Source organism: Oryctolagus cuniculus, chromosome X (genome assembly GCF_964237555.1).
Source record: "Oryctolagus cuniculus chromosome X, mOryCun1.1, whole genome shotgun sequence".
Taxonomy (NCBI): Eukaryota; Metazoa; Chordata; class Mammalia; order Lagomorpha; family Leporidae; genus Oryctolagus; species Oryctolagus cuniculus.
In genome coordinates this window covers 47506721-47522392 of record NC_091453.1, presented here as the reverse complement: position 1 = coordinate 47522392, position 15672 = coordinate 47506721, and the positions used below count along the sequence as shown (strand labels likewise).

General features: G+C 36.3%; 1 long non-coding RNA gene across 1 annotated transcript in view; it reads right to left on the bottom strand.

Moving 5' to 3' along the window:
• Positions 1-2136: 2136 nt before the first annotated feature.
• LOC138847731 (uncharacterized) overlaps positions 2137-15672 on the bottom strand; it is a 102927-nt gene continuing 89391 nt past the window's right edge. The window contains exon 3 of the long non-coding RNA XR_011385680.1: positions 2137-4273. This is a non-coding gene — a long non-coding RNA (uncharacterized lncRNA). The remainder of the gene's footprint in view (positions 4274-15672) is intronic.

Genomic DNA, 15672 nt, shown 5'->3' with positions numbered 1-15672 from the left:
TGTCAATTTTGTTTATTTTTTCAAAAAACCAGCTCCTCGTTTGGCTGATTTTTTGTAGTTTTTTTTTGCATTCAATCCTGTTGATTTCTTCTCTGATTTTATTTATTTCTCTTCTCCTACTAGATTTGGGTCTGGTTTGCTGTAGATTTTCTAGATCCCTGAGGTGAATTGAAAGCTCATCTATTTGGTGCCTTTCCAATTGCTTGATGTAGGCACCTATTGATATAAACTTTCCTCTTATCACCCTTTTGCTGCATCCCATAAGTTTTGGTATGTTGTGCTGTTATCCTCATTTACTTCCAGAAAGTTTTTGATTTCTCTTTTAATTTCTTCTATGACCCATTTTTCATTCAGGAGCAAGTTGTTCAGTCTCCATGTGTTTGCATATGCTCTAGGGATTCCTGAGTTGCTAATTTCCAACTTCATTCCTTTATGGTCTGAGAAGCTGCATGGTATGATTCTAATTCTTTTGAATTTGCTGAGACTTGCTTTATGGCCTAGTATGTGGCCAATCCTAGAGAAGGTTCCATGTACTGCTGAGAAGAATGTAAATGCTTTCTGTATAGGATGAAAAGTTGTGTAGATATCTGTTAGATCCATTTGGGCTATAGTGTTGTTTAAATCTACTGTCTCCTTGTTGATCTTCTGTCCTGTTGATCTGTCTATTTCTGAGAGTGGGGTATTGAAGTCCCCCAGTACTATTGTATTGGGGTCTAAGTCTCCCTTTAAGTCCCTTAACAAATCTTTTAAATAAACCGGTGCCCTGTAATTAGGTGCATATACATTGATAAACGTTATATCTTCCTGTTGAATTGATCCCTTAATCATTATATAGTGCCCCTCTTTGTCTCTCCTAACAGTTTTTGTGGTAAAGTTCATGTTGTCCGATATTAAGCTGGCTACGCCCACTCTTTTTTCATTTCTGTTGGCATGGTATATCTTTTTCCAGCCTTTCACTTTCAGTCTGTATGGATGTTTATTGGAAAGATGTGTTCAAGTAAGCAGCAAATAGATGGGTTTTGTTCGTTTTCCAATCAGCCAATCGGTGTCTTTTAACTGGACAGTTCAGGCCATTAAATTTCAATTTCACTATGGATAAGTAGTAGCTTTGCCCTGCCGTTTGCTAAAGATATTTTCTGATATATGTTTTGAACTTCCCGTGATCTTTTGGTGTGAGATTTCCTTCATTTACCTTCTTTCATATTGATGACCGTGTTTCTGTGTTTCTGTGTGTAACACATCTTTAAGCATCTTTTGCAGGGCTGGACGAGTGGCGACAAATTCTTTCAATTTCTGTTTGTTGTGAAAGGTCTTTTTTTCACCTTCATTCACAAATGAGAGCTTTGCAAGATATAATATTCTGGGCTGGCAATTTTTCTCTCTTAGTACCTGGGCTATATCTCGCCATTCCCTCCTAGCTTGTAGGGTTTCTGATGAGAAGTCAGCTGTGAGTCTGATTGGAGATCCTCTGAGAGTAATTGACTTTCTCTCTTGCACATTTTAGGATCTTTTCTTTATGTTTCACTGTGGCGAGTTTAATTACAACGTGTCGTGGTGAGGATCTCTTTTGGTCACGTTTATTAGGGGTTCTATGAGCTTCCTGTACTAGGATGTCTCTTTCCTTCTCCAAACCTGGGAAATTTTCTGCTAATATCTCACTAAAAAGGCCTGCTAATCCTTTCTCCCTCTCCAGGCCTTCAGGAACTCCTAGAACCCGAATGTTGGTTTTTTTAATAGTATCCTGAAGATTCCCGACAATATGTTTTAGATTTCTAATTTCCTCTTCTTTTCTTTGGTTTGATTGTATATTTTCCTGTGCTCTGTCTTCTAAGTCTGATATTCTCTCTTCTGCTTCACCCATTCTGTTTTTAAGGCTCTCTAATGTGTTTGTCATTTGATCTATTGAATTCTTCATTTCATTATGATTTCTCGTCACTATCACAGTTTCATGTTCTACTAGTTGTTTCATTTAATTTTGATTCCTCCTTAGTATTTCATTTTCATGAGAGAGATTTTCTATCTTGTCCATTAAGGATTTCTATAGTTTGAGAATTTGTTTTTGAGAACTTCTTAATGTTCTTATCAATTTTTTGAGATCCGTTGCTTGCATTTCTTCTATTTCATCATCTTCATAATCTTGAATTGGGGAGTCTATTTCATTTAGGGGCATCATAGTGTCTTCCTTGTTCTTGTTACCTCGGCTTTTGCGTTTGTTTGGCATATTGGAGATATTCTTTGGTTTTTTCTCCTTATACTATGACTCTAGATTAAGCGGACTGTCTGCTTTTGATGGATCCTTAGAGGCTGTGATGGATGTGGCCTGAGAGCTCTGGTTCTACAGGGTTAAGGGTGTGCCAAAGGTGATTCACCCTGATTGTTCTCTTGCTCGCTCTCACTCTCTCTCTCTCTCTCTTTTTTTTTTTTTTTTTTTGACTCAGTTGGGACGTAATTCCACACAGCTGAGTGGAATTGAGAGTAGTTGATGTAGGAAATCTGGCCCCTGTGGGTATTCGTTTGCTTACCAGAGTCAGGTTTTTCTGCTTCGCTAATGAGGGGCACCCGCTTTACATATGCAAAATGGCGTGCACTGCTTTACTTACATAAAATCGCGCCTGCCCTATGTCTTGCTCGGCTTTGTAAGGTGAGTGGAGAGAGAGGCTAAATGTACATGCCGGTTCCCCTTATTTATTTGATTTTTTCTCTCCTCCAGCCAGCCTGGTGAACTTTCCCCAATGGGGTTTCAGGCCTTGTTCTCTGCAGGCTCTTTTTGCCTTTCCCTGCCAGTGTCTCGGGTTACAGAGAGGTTTTTAGCTCACCTCCCCTTCCAGCACTGGCGCGCAGACTCTGTGGCTCTGGCGGGTCTGGCGGGTCTGGTGGGTCCGGCTGCTCCGGTGGGTCCGGCGGAGCCGGCGCCCCGGAGGCCCGGCGGCTCCTGTGGCTCGGCTTCCACGTGGTGGTGACCATGCTCTAAAAATGCTCCTAAAAATCAGAATTTTTGTCTTTTATTATTGAACACTATAGTAGCTTACATATTTAGATACAAGTTGCCTATCTGATATGTAATTTGCAAAATTTTTCTATTCTATGGGATTTCTTTTCACTTTCTTGGTGGTGGCCTTTGAAATACAAAATCTTTTTTTTTATAATTTTGATGGTTTCCAGTTTAACTGTTTTTCTCCTTTTGTTGCTGGAGGTTTGGTGCCATATCTAAGAAACGACTGTTTAATTTCAGGTCATGTATACTTGCTCCTGTGTTCTCTTCTAACAGTTCAGTAGATTTAACTGTTACAACTAGGTCTTTGACACATTTTCAATTAATTTTGGTTGTGGTAAAATTTAAGTGTCCAACTTCATTCCTTTACATGTGGCTATCCAGTTGTCATAGCCCTGAATATTGAAAAATTCTGTCTCCTTTGTATTGGTGCCACTTTTGAAAATCAGTTGATTATTACCATTAAGGTTTGTTCCTGGGTTATGAGTTCTAGTCCATTAATCTATATATACTCCAGAACACATGGTCTTGATTAAGTATACATTGAAATCTGTATGTGTTCAGTAAGTTTTACGAAATTTGAAATCTGGAAGTGTGAATCCTCCAACTTTTGATGATCCTGTTTGCCTTTCATTTTGGAACCAGATTTTTAATTTCTGTAAATAAATAAGCTGGGGTTTTGATAAGGATTGTCTTAATTTTTATATGAATTTGCAGAATACCGCTATCTTAGCAACATTGTCTTAAAACCCTTGGACATAGAATGGTTTCCCTATATCTTTCTATTTGCTTAGCTCTTCTCCGATTTGTTTCTGCAGAATTTTGTAGTTTCCAGAGTAATATTTTGCACTGATAATAATAAATATACTCTTATTTACTTTATTATTTCTGATATGATAGTAATGGAATTATTTTCTTTTTTAAAGAGATATATTTATATTTGAAAAGAACAGTTAGAAAGAGAGAGAGACAGAAAATAAGAGAGCAAAATTTTTCATCAACTGGTTCAGTCCCCAAATGACCACAATGGCCAATGCTGGCCCAATATGAAGCCAGGAGCCAGGAGGTTCTTCTGGGTCTCCCATGTCAGTGCAGGGGCCCAAAAACTTAGGTCATCTTCTGCTGTTTTCCCAGATGCATTAGCAGGGAGCTGGATTCAAAGAGGAGCAGCCAGGACTCAAACTGGTGTCCATATGGGATGCCGACACTGCAGGCAGTGGCTTTATCCACTACACCACATTGGACTTGCTTTCTTAACTTAAATTTTGGTTGTCATTGATACTGTAGACAAAAACAAATGAGAGGTTTTTAAAAGTTTTAGTACCATGTTATTTCATAATTTTTATTAAAAATAATGCCATAAAAATATGAGAATGCAGATATCCCTTTGCCAGGCCCTATTTTCTGAGACATCTCCATGCAGTTCACTACAATGACTTTTCTAATTTACATTCCCAACAACAATGTATTTGTTTCTCTTATGCATCCTTGCCAGTGCCTGTGACTTTTTTTCTTTTTTTAAAGATTTTATTTATTTATTTGAAAGTCAGAGTTACACAGAAAGAGTAGGAGAGGCAGAGAGAGAGAGAAAGAGGCATTCCATCTGCTGGTTCACTCCCCAAGTGGCTGCAATGGCCGGAGCTGCGCTGATCCGAAGCCAGGAGCCAGGAACTTCCTCTGGGTCTCCCACAGGGGTGCAGGGGGCAAGAACTTGGGCCATTTTCTATTACTTTCCCAGGCCATAGGAGAGAGCTGGACATGAAGAGGAGCAGCCAGGACAAGAACCAGTGTCCAAATGGGATGCCGGCTCTGTAGGCCGAGGCTTAGTCCACTGGCCACAGCGCTGGCCTTGACTTTTTTTTTTTTTATTTTGATGATAGCCATTCTTACTGGAGTGAGAAGATCTCATTGTGTTTTGAATTTGTGTTTTCCTGTTTTCTAATAATGCTGATCTTTTTAAATATATTTATTGAGCATTTGTGTTTTTTCTATGTAATGTCTGTTCAGGATCTGCCCATTTCTTAACTGGATTGTTTGATTTTCTTGTTGTTACTGAGTTTTCTGAATTTCTTAAGTATTCTGGATGTTAATCCTTTTTCAGATAAGTAGCTTGCAAATATTTTCTCTCATTCTGGGAATTGTCTCTTTACTCTGTTGATTCCGTTTTGTGCAGAAACTTCTTAGTTCAGTTCAATCCCGTTTATTCAATTTTGTTTTCTTGCCTGTGCTTTTGTGGTATTATCCAAAAAATGGCTGCCTATGCCCAAGTGTGGAAGTGTTGCCTCTAAATGTTCTTCTGGTATTCTCCGAGGTCCCGATGTCACATGTATATCCTGAGCCATTTTGTGTTGATTTTGCATAGGATGAGTGATAGGGATCAACTTTCAGTCTTCTGCACAGGAATAAATGGTTGTCACAGCACCATTTATAGAAGAAGATGTTCTTTCTCCAGTGTGTTTTTGAAATCCTGTCAAGAATCAATTGGTTGTAGATATACGGAGTCACTTCTGGGGTCTCTATTTGGTTCAATTTTTCTGTGTTTTCAATGCCAGTCTCATGTTGTTTTTAGTTACAATAGCTCTATAGATGTGAAAGTTTATTTCTGGGAGCTCTATTCTGTATCATTGGCTTATATGTCTCTTTTTATACCATTACTATGCTGATTATTAAGTTATTATAGATCTGTAGTATGTCAAGAACTCAAATATCATGATACCTTAAGCTTTATAATTGTCTTTTTGATTTCTACTGATCCTGTATCTTTCAGTCTTTCTAGATTCAATCATTAGTCCTTGTATATTTTACTTGATTCCTTAGGTTTTTCTATATGGAAGCGAATATCATCTGCAAATAGAGAATCATTTTCTTGTCTAACTACCCTGGCTAGAACTGCCAATACAATGTTGAATAGAAGTGAAAAGGGGAGATATTCATGTGTTTTTCCTGACCTTTGGAGGAAAGTTTCAAGGTTTTGCCATTGAGTAAACTATGTTAGCTGCAGTTTTCTTCATAGATGCATTTTATGAAATTGAAAAAATCACTTTGTACTTATAGTTTATAAACTATTTATAGTTCATAAAACATTTTTTAAATCATGAAGGGGCATTGAATTTGGTCAGTTGTTTTCCTGTGTCTATTGGGATGGTCATGTGGTTTTATCCTTTATTCTTTTGGTGTGGTATATTGCATCAATTAATTTTGGTGTTAAGCCAACTTTGCCTTCTTGAGATAAACTCCACTTGGTAATGGTGTATAATCTTTAAATATCTGTGTGTGTGTGTGTGTGTGTGTGTGTGTATGATTGGTTGATTTGAAAGCAGAGAGAGAGAGAGAGAGAGAGAGAGAGAGAGAGAGAGATTTGGATCTTCCATCCTCTGGATTACTCCCCAAATCACTGCAATGGCTGGGTCTGAGCTAGGCCTAAGCCAGGAACCAGGAACTCTATCTGGGTCTCACATGTGGGTGACAGGGATCCAAGTACTTGGGACATTTACTGCCTTCCCAAATGCATTAGCAGAGAGCTGGATAGGAAGCAGGGCAGCAGGAACTTGAACCAGTGTTCTGATACCGGATATCATTGTTGAAAGAGGTAGCTTAACCCACTGCAAAACAAAGCCTCCCCCTACAATATATTGATGGATTCAGTTTATTGGTGTTTTGTTGAGGATTTCAGTGTCTATATTCATAAAAGATGTCAGTGTATAGTTTTATTTCTTGTGATTTCTTTGTTTAGTTTGGTGTGAGGGTAATATTGATCTCATAATAAGGCTGGGTAGTGTTCCATTCTCTTTTATGTTTTGAAGAATTTGTGAAAATTGGTATTATTTTTTTCAAATGCTTGGTATAATTTGTTACTGAATCCACTCTGTCTTGAGCTTTCCTAAGGAAGAAGTTTTCTGGGTAAAGGTTAAATCTCTCAGTTTATTTCAAGTCTATTTAGATTGTCAATTTGTTCTTAGGTAACTTTTGATGCTTTATGACTTCTAGAATTTAATATCTTCGTTTATTTAATTTGATGACAGTTTTTCTTAATATCACTCACCTATATTTTTATTTCTTTAAGATGAATGTTATGTTAGTTCATTATTTTAGGATTTTAATACTTTGACTCCTGTATCTTTTTTGTTTTTTTTTTTTCCCTCAAATTTCATTTTTTCTCTTTCTTGCTCTCTCTCTTACTTTTTAAAGCAGTTTATTTAGAATAGTTTTAAACTTATCAAACATTTTTTTTTTATTTTTTGGGAGGGTCAATTGAGCTAATGGTTGCCAATCTTGTTGCTCTTTTGAAGAACCAACTTTTGGTTTCATTAACTTTTACTTTAACTTTTAATTATCTGTTTCTTTTTTAAAAAATGATTTCATTTTATTTGAAGGACAAAAAGACACACACACACACACACACACACACACACAGAGACTCAGAGAGACAGACATGGACAAGATGAGATTTTCACCCACTGGTATACTTCTCAAATGCCTGCAAAAGTCAGGGCTGAGCCAGGCCAAAGCCAGGTGCCCAGAACTCAATCTGAATCTCCCACAGTGCACATTAGTAGGAAACTAAAATCAGAAGTAGATCCAGGACTTGCACAAGGCACTCCCATGTGCGATCTAGGAGTCCCAAGTAGTAACTTAACCTCTGTGCCAAACAGTTACCCCTATTGTCTACTTCATTATCTATTATTATAATCTTTATGAGCTGATTCTTTGGGTTTGGGGTTTAGTTTTCTTGCTAGTAACTGCAGGTAAAAGTTCAAGTTACAGACTTGAAAACATTCTCTTTTTTTCTTAAAGTAAGTTTTCACCGTCATAGGTTGTGCTCTGAGTATTGCTTTTGCTGCTTCCAATTTTGTCTTCCAATTTTGGAAATCTCATGCATTCTCCGTTTTTCAACTCTCTTCTTTTTTTGAATTATTTGAATATATTATAGTACAACATAGTCATTTCTTCAATGAAATTAGACTGACAACAACCAATCGGAAAAAAAAAATAAAATGGAGGCAGACTTTTGGCACAGCTGTTAAGACACCACTTGAAGCACACATTCCATTTTGGAGTGTCTGGGGTTGAGTCCTGACTCTGCTTTTGATTACAATTTCCTGATAATGTTGCACCTTGGGAGGCAACAAATAATGGCTCAAGTAGCTGTTTCCCTGCCAGCCAGCCATGTTGGAGACAACAGAGCAAGTTTTGGAATCCTGGCATTTGCTAGTTCAGGCTTGGCATCTGGGGAGTGAACCAATAGATGGAAGATGTCTCTGACTTTCTCTGTTTCTTTCTATATCTCTGTCTCTCAAAAAAGTAAATAGCAGATAATAAAACAATAAATGATATAAATAAGAACATAATAAATAAAACAATACAGCAAGCACTGTTTCAGGAACTTGGGGGATAATAGCAAATAATCTAGCATTTATCAAATTGAAGTCCCAGAAAGAAAAAAAAAACATGGGCTGAAAAAATATTCGAAAATATGAAGACAGAAAATTCTCTAAATTTGGCCAAAGCCCTTGATCTACATATTCAAGAAACTGAGTAAATATCAAACAGGATAAACTAAAGAAATATATTGCAAAACAAATCACTAACTTCTGAAAACTAAAGAAAAAAAACTTGAAAACAATAAGAAGGAAAACGTCCATAAGGACTTATGTAGAAAAGGACATTAGATTTCTCGTTAGAAAACATGGAGATCAGATGGAATTGAGAAAACATGTTTTAATATTTTATGTATTTAATTATCTTGTTTGAAAAGTGCAGAAACAGATGGACAAAGAGAGAGAAATATCTTTCCTCTACTGGTTCACTTCCAAAATTTCTGTCCAATAGCAGAGAGTGGGCCAGACTGAAGCCAGGAAACTGGAACTCAATTTGGATCTCCAGTGTGACAGAGAACCCGCCACTTGAGCTTGCAACTACTGCCTCCCAGAGTGCACATTAGCAGGAAGCTGGAACTGGAAGCAGAGCCAGGACTCAGATGTGGAATGAAGATATCCCAAGTGGCAACTTAATTTCTGGGCCAAAACATATCCCCATAATGTTTTTAAGTACTGAAAGAAAGTAGTTGTCAACTCAGACTTCTGTAACCAGCAAAAAAAAGTCATTAAATGGAAATCAAAACATTCTCAAGTGCCAAAGAGAGTTATGAGAATTTTTAACCAACATGTCTGTACTAAAATACTGCTTAAATGAACCACTTTAAACAGAAAATAAGAAGAAATCTTGGGACATCAAGAAGGAAGAAAGAACAAGAGGAAGAGTGAAAAATCTGAGTAAACAAAATGTATTATTAACCATCCCAGTTTTCTTTTTTTTTTAAAGATTTATTCATTTAATTGAAATGCAGAGTTATAGATGGGGGGAGGGAGAAGTCTTCCTTCTGCTAGTTCACTCCCCAAATAGCCACAATAGCCAGAGCTGCACTGATCTGAAACCAGGTACCTGGAGCTTCTTTTGAGTCTCTCACCAGGGTGCAGGGGTCCACACTGCTTTCCCAGGCCAGGCCATAGCAGAGGGCTGGATCAAAGTGGAGTAGCCAGGACTCGAACCAGTGCCCATATGATATGCAGGAACTGTAGGCAGAGGCTTTACCTGCTATGCCACAGTGCCTGCCACTCCTCCCAAGTTTTCTAAATTGTGTTTGACAAGTGAAGCAAAAATTTTCTGATGTTATTTTCAATGTATGAAAAGGAAATTTTTAATTCAATTATACTATAAAAAGGATGGAGGGCAAAGGGACCAATGTAGGGAAAAGATTTCTACATTTCCCTTGAGGTATTCAAAGGTTGATGCCAGTAGATTGTGACAAGCTATGTATGTATAATATAATGCTTACAACAATCCCAAAATAAAAAATATGATAAGAAATACACTAAGTATACTAAATATAAAAAAATGTTTAAGTAACACATCTTAAGGCAGGAAAAGGGAAAGAGAAGAATAGAAAACAGAGGGAGCAATCATAAGACAAATAACAAACGATCAGACTCAAACCTAATATGAAAGTCTTTCAAAATTTCATTGAAAATGAATATTACCTTTTAATTTCATTTTTATGAACTTTTATAAGCACTCTCATTTATCAATAATGGAATTAATTGCAAATAATCTAAACAGCAATTAAGAAAGATTATCTATTTTATACTATGTAAAAGAAATTTATTTCAAATACAATGGCATATGTAGGTTGAAAGTAAAAGTTGAGAAAAAGATACATCATACAAATATTAATCAAAAGACAGCAAGAGTGATCATATTAATATCAATAAAGTAGACATCAGAGTAAGGGCAACAAATAAAGACAAACCTGAGATAATGTTAAGAGTTAGTCCTCTAAGGCAGCTCTAGTAAATGTGTATGCAACAAATAATAGCACTGTTAAGAAATTAAGCAAAACTGACAGATAACTTCAACACCACTGCAAGGATTCAGAACTCCATACCACGGTCAACAAACAGTATTCAATTAACATTTACAGTAAATTCCATGCCACAACAGTAGAATACCCACTATTGCAATTGTTCAGGGAACATTCATTATAGATAGACCATCCACTAAGGCAGAATGGACCATCAAACAAAGCTCAACGAATTTATTTTGGTGATTGTGAATGATATTGCTAAGAACATTAATGTACAACTGCCATTTGAATCTGTGTTTTCACTTCTTTTCAGTTATGTACCTAGAAGTGGAATTAAGGATAATATAGTAATCTCCTTTATAGTAATTGTCCCATTTTACATTCCAACCAGCAAGGCACATGAATTTTAATGTCTCCACATCTTAGCAACATTTCCTATTTTCTTTTTGTTTCGTATTTTTGATAATAATGATATTACTGGATGTAAAGTATCATCTCATTTGATTTGCATATCTTCAATGACTAGAAATGTAAGTAATTTTTATTTTGTTTGTTTAATATTTTATTTCCTAGAAGAAATCTCCGTTGCCTATTTTTTTTTTTTTGACAGGCCGAGTTAGACAGTCAGAGAGAGATAGACTGAGAGAAAGGTCCTCCGTTTTCTGTTGGTTCACCCCCCAAATGGCCACCATGGCTGGCATGCTGCGCCAGTCCGAAGCCAGGAGCCAGGTGCTTCTCCTGGTCTCCCATGCGGGTGCAGGACCCAAGCACTTGGGCCATCCTCCACTGCCTTCCTGGGCCACAGCAGAGAGATGGGTTGGAAGAGGAGCAACCGGGACAGAATCTGGGGCCCCGACCGGGACTAGAACCCGGTGTGCTGATGCCGCAGGCGGAGGTTTAACGAAGTGAGCAGCAGCACCGGCTGTCCTTTGCCTATTTTTAATTTTCTTTAGTTTTAGAAGTACTTTATACATTTTTTGAATATCAATTTCTTAAGTCACAGGTGATTTGCATATATTTTCTCAAATTCTACAGAATGTCTTTTCACTCTGTTAATAGTTTCATTTCATGTAACAGAAGTTTAAAAATTTGATAAAGTTCAGCTTCTTTTTTTTTGTTGTTGTTGTTGTTGCTTGTGGTTTTGGTGTGATATTTAAAAATTTCTTGCCAAATCCAATGTCATGAAGATTTCTCCCTGTGTATTCCACTGGGATATTATAGCTTTTTGTCTTTTGTTTAGGTATTTCATAAACTCTGAAATAAGTTTTATACATTGAGTAAAGTAAAGGTCACACTTCATTATATGTTGCATGATATCCAATTTATATCCACCATTTGTTGGAAGGACTGTCCTTTCCCCATTATGGTCTTGGCACCTTTCATAAAAATCAACTGACTACCTATGTGAGGGGCTGCTTTTAGAATTTCCATTTTGTTGCATTGGTCTTTTGGTCTTATGCCATTACCATACTGTTTTTTCACTAGACTTCTATAGTAAGACTTGAAATCAGGAAGCATGGGTTCCCTAAATTGGTTCTTGTTTTTCAAGAATATTTTGGCTGCTTTCAAAAAGTCCTTTTTGTTGAGATGAAGAGAGAGAGAGAGAGAGAGAGAGAGAGAGAGCATGTGCTTGTGAGAGAGAGCACTTCCATTTGCTGATTCACTCTCCAGATATCTGGTAACCACGAACTCTGTCTAGGTCTCTACCACATGAGTGGCAGGGATGCAACTACATGATTCAGTGCCTGCTGGCTCTCAGACTGGGCCTTAGCAGGAAGCCGGGATCTGAACGTAAGGGCTCTGATATGGGATGCGGATAACCTAAGCGGCATCTTAAACACTATGCCAAACAGCTTCCCTGGACGGGCTTTTTACAATTCTGTTGAGACTCCACGGAAATTTTACAATATACTTTTCTATTTCTGCATAAATCCCAATGAGATTTTGATGAGGATTGCTTTAAACCTACAGATATAATCCTATGGATAGTATTGCCATCTTAACAATGTTGCCTTTTAATAATAAACATAAGATGTCTTTCCATTTATTTATATATTTTTAAATCTCTCTCAGAAATATTTTGTAGTTTATCATTGTACAAGTCTTACCTGTTTAATTTGGCTTGTTACTAAGGAGTCTATTCTTTCTAATGCTGTTATAAATCGAATTGTTTTCTTACATTCCTTTTCATATTTTTCACTGTACAAACAGAAATGCAATTGATTTTTGTGTCCTATAAGTTACTGAATTTGCTTATTAGATCTAGGTGTTGTTTATGTCTTTTAGATTCTGATATGAAATGTCTTGTGTTTGCAGATCCTGTCTTCTAGGAACAAGTTGAATGTCTTTTCTTTCTTTTTCTTCCTGACTACTATGGACAGAGCTTCCAGGAATGTCTTGAGTAGAAGCATTGTAAGCAGACATATTTGCCTTATTCCTGATCATAAAGAAAAAATTTATAGTCCTTCATCATTGACTATGATGTTAGCTGTGCACTTTTCATGTTAAGGATGTTTTCTTTGATTTTTAAAATTTTTATTTTAGGGGTCGGCGCTGTGGCATAGCAGGTAAAGCCACTGCCTGCAGTGCCAGCATCCCATATGGGCACTGGTTCAAGACCCGGCTGCTCCACTTCTGTTCCAGCTCTCTGCTATGGCCTGGGAAAGCAGTGAAAAATGGCCCAAATGCTTGAGCCTCTGAACCCACGTGGGAGACCTGGAAGAAGCTTCTGGCTCTTCACTTCAGATTGGCCCAGCTCCAACCATGACAGCTATTTGGGGAGTGAACCGGCAGATAAAAGATCTTTCTCTATGTTTTTCCCTCTCTGTGTCTGTAACGCTATCTCTCAAATAAATAAAATATTTTTAAAAGATTTATTTATTCATTTGAAAGGCAGAGTTACAGAGAAGCAGAGGCAGAGAGAGAGATAAAGGTCTTCATCTGCATTCCCCAGATGACAGCAATGGCCAGAGCTGCTGGTGATCTGAAGCCAAGAGCCAGGAGCTTCTTCCAGGTCTCCCAAGAGGGTACAGGGGCCCAGTGACTTAGACCATCTTCTACTGCTTTCTCAGGCCACAACAGAGAGCTGGATTGGGAGTGGAGCAGCTGGGTCTTGAACCAGCACCCACATGGGATGCTGGCACTGCAAGCAGTGGCTTTACCAGCTATGGCACAGCCCCGGACCCTAAATAAAATACTTTAAAAATTTATTATATCTTTAATTGGCAAATAATTGTATATTGTATATTTTTAGGGATATAATATGATGGTATGACATATGTATACATTCTGAAATGATGACATTAGCTAATTAACATATTCATTGCTTAACACCCTTACCATTTCTTTCTGGTGAGAATACTTAGACTACTATTTCAGAAACTATAAAATACACATCATTATTACCTATATACAATATGATGTACAATAAGAAGATCACTAGAACTTTTTTAAGATTCTACATGTAAGTAAGATAGTGCAATATTTGTCTCAATATGCCTGGCTTATTTCACTTAGCATAACTTATCTTCTGTGTTCATCCATATAACTGCAAATGACAGAATTTTGTTTAGTTTTTAAGGCTGAATAATACTCCATTATGTATAACCCCATATTTTCTTAATCCATCCACTTAGATTGTTTCCATACTTTAGTTTTGTAAATTATGCTTCAAGGAACATGAGAGTGCAAATATGGCTTCTATATATTTCCTTCAATTCATTTGGCTATATACCAAGAAGAAGAATTGCTGAGTCATGTGGTGGTTCTATTTTGAATAATTTCAGGAAGCTCATTACTATTTTTTAAAATGGCTGTACATATTTACACTGCTCGCAGTAGCACATGGCCTTTCCGTTTCCTTCACAGCTCTTACCAACACTTCTTATGGTTCATCAGTTTTATAATAGCAATTCCAATAGATGTGATATAGTATCTCACTGTGATTTTAATTTAACATTTTCTTCATTATTAAGGTCATAGCACATATTTTTCATATATATGTTGGCCATTTGCATTTAAAAACCTATATTCAAATCTTTATTCATTTTATTAGATTATTTGTTTTCATGTTCTTGAGTAATTCGTGTTTCTGTATAATTTACATATTAGCCCCTTATCCTATGTATGATTTGCAAATATTTTCTTTCAATTTGTGGGTTTTCTCTTCAGGTTAGTAATTGTCCCTTTTGCTGTGCAGAATTTTTTAATGTGGTGTAATCGCATTTTTCTGTTTTGCTGTCCTTGCTTGTACTTTTGGGATCATATCCAAGAAATCATTGCCCAGACCAATGTCATGGAATGCCCCCAATATTCTATTGGAGTAGTTTTACAACTTAAGGTCTTATGTTTACATTTTAATCCATTTTAGTTGATTTTTGTATAAAGGATGAAATATGATCCATTTTCACTCTTCTCCAGGTAGATATTCAGTTTTCATAAAACCATTTATTGAAGAGACTGTTCTTTCCCTATTGTGTGTTCTGGCCAACTTTGTTGGAAATCAATTAATCATAGATGTGTGAGTCTAGCTTTGGTCTCTCTTATTCTGTTGGTTGACATGTCTGCTTTTATGATAGTACCATGCTCTTTTGATTAATACATTTTTGTAATATATTTTGAAATCTCATAGTGTGATTCATTCTCCTTTGTTCTTTTGAGTCAATTTTGTTTTTACTGTTTGTGGTCTTTTGTGGTTCCATATGAATTTAGAATCATTTTCTAGTTTTTTTTAAATTATTTTTGAATTTTATATGGAATATATTTAATTCATAGATAACTTTATTTAGTATAGACATTTTAATAATATTAGAAATTTTGATCCATGAATATGATTATCTTTCCATTTATTTGTGTCATCTTCAGTTTTTCTTCTGTATTTTATAGCTTTCAATATAAAGCTCTTTCGCTTCCTTGGTTAAATTTACCCATAAGTATTTTACTTATTTTTTGATACTATTATAAATGAAATTGTTTTCTTAATTTCCTTTTTTAGATATTTATTATTAATGCTTATTTTTATATGTTGATTTTTATATTGTGCAACTTTAATGAATTTGTTTATCAGTTCTGACTGTTTTATGGTGAAGTCTTTAAGGTTTTCTGGATATAATACACATTGTCAGCAAATAGAGACATTTTTTCACTTCCTTTTCTATTCAAATGCCCTTTGCTTTTTTTTCTTGCCTAATTACCATTTCTAGGACTTCCAATACTATGTTGAAAAGAAGTGGTGAGACTGGGTATCCTTTTTTTTTTTTTTTCCGATGTTAGAAGAAATGCCTACACTTTTTCACCATTGAGTACAATATTAGCTGTGGAT